This window comes from Trichechus manatus, unplaced genomic scaffold (assembly GCF_000243295.1).
Source record: "Trichechus manatus latirostris isolate Lorelei unplaced genomic scaffold, TriManLat1.0 scaffold00091, whole genome shotgun sequence".
NCBI lineage: Eukaryota > Metazoa > Chordata > Mammalia > Sirenia > Trichechidae > Trichechus > Trichechus manatus.
The window spans coordinates 10,699,717-10,706,376 of record NW_004444027.1 but is presented as its reverse complement, the minus strand read 5'-3'; positions in this window follow the sequence as shown (position 1 = coordinate 10,706,376).

Here is a 6,660-nt window from a genome sequence, read left to right as displayed (position 1 = left end):
AAAAAAAAAAAAAGTTGAGACGTTTGCCGGTTAATATGTTGTGGGGTTGTTAACCAATGTCATAAAACAACATGTGTACTACTGTTCCATGAGAAACTATTTGTTCTGTAAGCCTTCACCTGAAGTACAATAAAATATATTTTAAAAAAAGCTACAAAGAAGTGCAAAGAAAGAAAATCCACTGCTTTCCTTAGTACTCTGAGAGACAATTTTCCTCCTGTCAACATAAGCCGGGAAGACAAAGACATCTCTCACTTCTCTCCCCTTGTCATATGTGAGAGGATGGTGAGGTGATCTCTATGCTTTGAAATTGTCCTGTAATCAGCTATAATATAAGGTGGATCTTATATGGATTGCTTTAATTTGATTGGGATCTCATAAAGAACAGAATTTTGGTTTTCTGATGCTATTTATTCATGAGTTCCTTTATTATTCAGGATTTTCATTTCAAATTGTATTAGCTTGTGTGAATACTGGAAACCCTTATTCATTTGTGCATTTGTTTGAATTTTGAATTCATGCTTTTCTGAGTCAATAATCATGAGTTATTTACTTTACCCCAAAGAGTTCCTTCTCTGTTTCAAATCAATTACACTTCTAAATTTTGATCAATCTTGAAATGTGAGTCCAACTGCTTAGACAATTTTGTTCTGTGTAGAAACTATAGCAAATAGGACTGTGACCCAACTCCACTTGGGTAGCACATCTTCAGTGAATATCTCTTGTATGCAGTTAGATGGACAATGATTGAGCAGGTAAATATGTGATGAAAGGTGTCTCAAAGGGCCTTCAGTGATGTGGGTGGAAGAAGAAGGCTTCAAGAGAAAGGTATTATGTTCAGTAATTTATTTAAAACTTAAGATAAATGTGACTTTATTGTAGCCTAAGCTGGTGACACAGAAGATCACATTTATCTTAAGTGCCCCCACACTTCCAAGTTGAAATCTTGAGGGTTCACTGAGGGACCTGAAGGATCTGGTCAGCCTACTCCACAGCATTTACTGTCAAGTAAAATTCTTTTCAAAACAGATCTTGATTTTTTTTATTCCCAGGAGGCTCCTCAACCACTCAGCCAATTGGCAAATTTTCCTACATCCTCTCCGGAATAATCCAGCTCTGTCAATGGCAATGGGTTTTTTGTTTGTTTGTTTGTTTTTTGGTTTTGGTTGACCAAGCGACTAGCACCACCAACAGGCAAATTTGGGTAAGTTACCAAATAAAAGACCCTGTTATAACTTTCCCTTGTCAATAAGTGCCTATTTGTCTTACAAAACCAGAAGAGGCCACTCAGCATCTAAGTACATCTTTGTTTTTCTGACTCATCCCTTTTCCAAGTACTGATCATGCTTTCCTCACACTAGCACAGAAACCCAGAGCATCTTGTTTCCCCATCTCATACCCGTAATCTGATGTTTGGTCCAGATCACCCATTTCTGTAACTCTTAATCCACTACACAAGCTGCTAGTCACAATCTTAACTGCATACGCACACACATACACATGTTTAAATTTAACCACAGAAGAAGTCCAATTCATCTTTTGCTTAGAATAGCAATATTCTGAGAAAATACCACCCAATTATGATTGGAAAGAAGAAAGAATCTAGTTGTAGATAAGTGGTGATAATAAAAACTTCAAGAATAATAAACTTTACTGAATGCTTACTATGTGCCAGGCGCTGTTCTAAGTGTTATACATATTTTAATATATATAATCCATACAACTAGAATATTCTTATTATCCTTGTTTTTACAGATGAAGAAACTGAAGCAGATGGTCAGTTGTCAACATTTGTTCCAACCTCTTTCTGGTGGACTTTCCTGTCTGCAGAGATTGGAAATCTAAGAACTACCAGACTTGCAGTAAGGGCTCCAGCTGAGCTTCAGGGAAGTTATGTAGAATAGTGATTAAACACATACACTCTGCACCTACACAGCCTGTGTTCAAACCCTGCTTTGCAACTAGTTATTGTTGTGAAAATTACATGGCTTATCTGCAAAGTACATTAAACATGCCTGGCACAAGGTAAGTGCTATGTAAGTGTTTTCATTAGAGGTAATAGTGGTTCAATCATAGAATTCTCACCTTCCATGAGGGAGACCCGGGTTCAATTCCTGGCCAATGCACCTCAAGCACAGCCACCACCCATTTGTCAGTGGAGGTTTTAATGTTCCTATGATGCTGAACAAGTTTCAGCAGAGCTTCCAGACTAAGACAGATGGTAAGAAAGGTCCAGTGATATATTTCCAAAACTCAGCCAATGAAAACCCTTTGGATCACAATGGTCCAATTCCATTGTGCATATGGTTGCCATGAGTTGGAGGCTGACTTGATAGCAGCTAACAACAAGTATTCATTATTAGTTTAGTTTCTTCCTGTCTGATGCACTGGTGTGGGACTAGATTTTGGGGCTGACTTAAGTGAGGGGATACATTACAGCATGGAGGGCATCCATTTTGTTAATACAAACCTAGAAGCATAGCTTATCCCTGAAAGCAGCAGCTTCTTATTCCCCAGATCTTGGCTGAGATGATGTTATCCCAGAGCTAGCAGATGAACAGGGTTCCCTGATTGCCCAGCTTCCTGGCAGTGGTCAACATTCATTCTCCTGATCAACCATTCCCATATTATTATTCTGAGAGCCATTCCTGAAGGCCCAGCATACACCTTGCTCCCAGTTCTTCCAATCTGTAGTAAGCACCTGACTAACTGTGTAAAATATCTTTCTGCCTCAAAAAGATCGTTCAGTTTCTATATCTGCAACTAAAAACCTGATTGATTCAGAATCTAAAACAGAAAGAGGTTAACATTCCCAAGGTGAAATGGCTAGTAAGAGGCCCAGCTGCGATGTCAGCCAAGGCAGTCTCTCTCCAAAACCTGCACGTTGATCTACCATATGGTGTTCACCTTACTGCACTGTATTAATTATTTTTTACATTTAAGTCACCCATCAAGACTAGGAGATAAGTAATAAGAGGAGAAGGAAGAAGAAAATAAGTAGTCAAATAATAAAAACCAAAAAAAAATTGTTACCGTCCAGTTGATTATGACTCATGGCAGCCTCATGTGTGTCAGAGTAGAATCGTCCTTCACGGGGTTTTCAATGGCTGATTTTTCTTCTGAGGCACCTCTGGGTGGGCTCAAACCTCCAATTTTTCGATTAGTAGTCAAGCATGTTAACCATTTGAACCATCCAGCGACTCAAATAATAATAATGATGTTGTTGCTGTTGTTAGGTGTGGTGGAGTTGGTTCCAACTCTTAGTGAAGTAGGTACAATAGAAAGTAACACTGCCCAGCCCCATACCATCCTCATGATCACTGTTATGCATGAGCCTATTATTGCAGCCACTGTGTCAATCCATCTCATTGAAGGTTTTCTTCTTTTTTGCTGACCCTCTACTTTACCAAGCATGATGTACTTCTCTAGGGACTGATCCCTCTTGATAACATGCCCAAAGTTGTTCGATGAAGTCTGGCCATCCTCGCTTCTAAGGAGCATTCTGGCTGTACTTCTTCCAAGAAAGATTTGTTCGTTCTAGCAGTCCATGCTATATTGAATTTTCTTTGCCAACACCATAATTCAAAGGCACCAATTCCTCTTCTGTCTTCTTTATTCATTGTCCAGCTTTCATATGCGTATGAGGAGACTGAAAATACCGTGGCTTGGGTCAGGTGCACCTTAGTCTTTAAGGTGACACCTTTGATTTTCAATAGTTTAAAGAGGTCTTTTGCAGCAGATTTGCCCAATGCAATGTGTCCTTTGATTTCTTGACTGCTTCCATGGGTTTTGATTATGGATCTAAGTAAAATGAAATCCTTGACAACTTCGATCTTTTCTCCGTTTATCATGATGTTATTTATTGGTCCAGTTGTGAGGGTTTTTGTTTTCTTTATGCTGAAGTATAATCCATACTGAAGGCTGTGGCCTTTGATCTTCATCAGTAAGTGCTTCAAGTCCTCTTCACTTTCAGCAAGTAAGGTTGGGCCATCTGCATAACGAAGGTTGTTAATGAGTCTTCCTCCAATTCTGATGCCCCGTTCTTTTTTATATAATCCAGCCTTTCAGATTATTTGAAATATTTTGATTATTTTGAAAATGTCTCAAATCACAAGGAAGAACATGATTTTGTCTCTGGTTCAGTCAGTTGGAAGATTTACATGACCTGATTGGAAAACTTACTACAAAGCTATAGTAATAAAGACAATGTAGTGTTAGTAAGAAGAAAGACATATGTATCAATGGAACACAATAGACAGTACAGAAACAGATTCACACTTATCTTTTCAATTGATTTTCAACAAAGATGCAAAGGAAATTCAATGGGGAAATGATAGTCTTTTCAAGAAATGGTGCTTGAACACTTTAGTAAACCGGTTACAGTGGAGTTGACTGCAATTCATGGCGACCCTATGTGTGTCAGAGTGGAACTGTGCTCCATAGAGTTTTCAGTGGCTGATTTGTTAGAAGTAGATCATTAGGCCTTTCTTCTGAGGTGCCTCTGGGTGGACTAGAACCACCAACATTTCAGCTAGCAGCCCAGCACTTTAACCATTTTCACACCTTCAGGGACTCCAAACAATTTGATAACCATGTTTTTTTAAAAAAAAAAAAAAAAAAAAAACTAGTCGATCCATAACTTGCAACATAAAATGTTACCTCAAAATGGATTGTAGGTATAAACATAAAATCTAAAATTCTAAAACCTCTAGATGAAAATAAAGGATAAAATCTTTGTGACTGTAAATTAGGCAAAGGTCTCTTAACTACTGAACTGTGTGCATAAAAGTGTACATTTCTGCATGCATGTACACACACAGGTTGTACTCTAAATCCCAAGCAATCATGAGACTGCTAGGACGAAGACTCTACTATCCACAAAAGACCTTATTATTATTTAAACAGTAAACAACAGGAACAGATTTGAGGTGAACCTGTCCCTTCCACCCCTAAAGTAGCTCACTTAGCATTGTAGGGGAGGAACCCGTTTATATCTGAAAGGGGACACACTCAACATTTCCAAATTATCCGTGTTCTTTTCTGTGTCATCGGGCAGCCACACCATGGACTAGGGGTCAGCAGGTGTCTCTCTCAGTAGGTGCATCATCAGGTGAGGTCAAATGTCTTGTGGCTGTGTTCCATTCTCGTTCTCTCTCTTTCTCTCCCTGTTTCTCTCCATGGCTTTTCTTGGCCGGATCTGACCCTCTGTGCTTGTTGGTTCAGCTCTCAACCAGTAGTTTCAGGACAATCCTGGGCCAGTGCTAGAGTTAGGCTAGGCATTATGACAGCTCTCAAAGCAAAACTTTTCCAGGCAACCTCTGTACAGGGTCCGCTCAAGCCCTGTTGGCAACTTCCTGCCCAGAGGTGCACAGCTTCACCTTATGGGACATCTCACCCACAGCCACAGTCTTCTTGGAGGGCCAACTTTGCCCACAGCTGCTGTCTGTCAGTCTCATGGTTCCTGCTGCTCACACCGCTGCCACCGTTTCTCTGGCACTCGGCTCTGCTATGCTTGCTGCAGTTTCTCTTGATCTTCCGTGTTATCAGCTCAGCGAGTGTTACCAACTCAGTGTTATAGCCCTTGACCTGTATTACAGCTCTTGTAGGAGATTCTCAGCTAACGGTCCCAGTGTCCAAAGGACGCACTCCTCTCCTGGCTGTCGTCAATCATAAAGCCTCATCTGAACCTCTACGTTCTGGGGTTTTTATCAGTCACTAACTGGACCTCCCAGCTAATCCTGGTAAAGGTCAGACCACGTCAGGGAGTGCCTCAGTCAATCCTGGTAAAGGTCAACTACTGTGAGGACCCCTCCACCAAATCTGTGTAAAGGTGGAGAGCAAACTGACCAATCCCTTGCAAGCACTTATCTAGACAGCAAGCCTACCAATCCTTTAGCAGACTGTGGCTCAACCAATCATTTTGGGATAATTACAAACTCAAAGCCAGAAAGGCCACATAAAAGAAAACCCATTGCACCACAACTATTATGCCAAAAGCATGATCCATAAAAGAAAAAAATCAATAAATTGGACTTCATCACAATTAAAGATACCTGCTCTTTAAAAAGAAATGTTAAGAGAATAAAAATACAAACCACATACTGGGAGAATATACTTGTAAATCATATACCTTACAAAAGATATGACAGTCAGAGTTTATAAAAATACTCTCAAAACTCAATAAGAATATAAACAATCAAATAAAAATGAACAAAAGATTTTGAACAAACACTTCACCAGAAAAATAATCCCATGAAATTGCCCAATATAATTAGTCATTAGGAAAATACAAACAAAAACCACAGTGAGATACCACTACACACCTATGGTATACAGCAGCAACCCAAATGTCTTTTGTCTGATGAGTAGATAAACAAACTATGGTACACCCATACAATGGAATACTGTTCTACAATATAAAGATATGAACTCTGATACATGTTACAACATAAATGAATCTCAAATGTATTATGTTAAGTGAAAGAAGACAGATATAACAGACTATCGGTATGATTCCATTTATATGACATTCTAAAAATGGCAAAACTATACAGACAGAAAACATATTGATTGCCAGTAACTAGGGGTAACAGGAGAAGTTGACTACAAAGGGGCACAACGGAATTTTTGGGGGTGATGGAACTATTCTATATCTTTGTT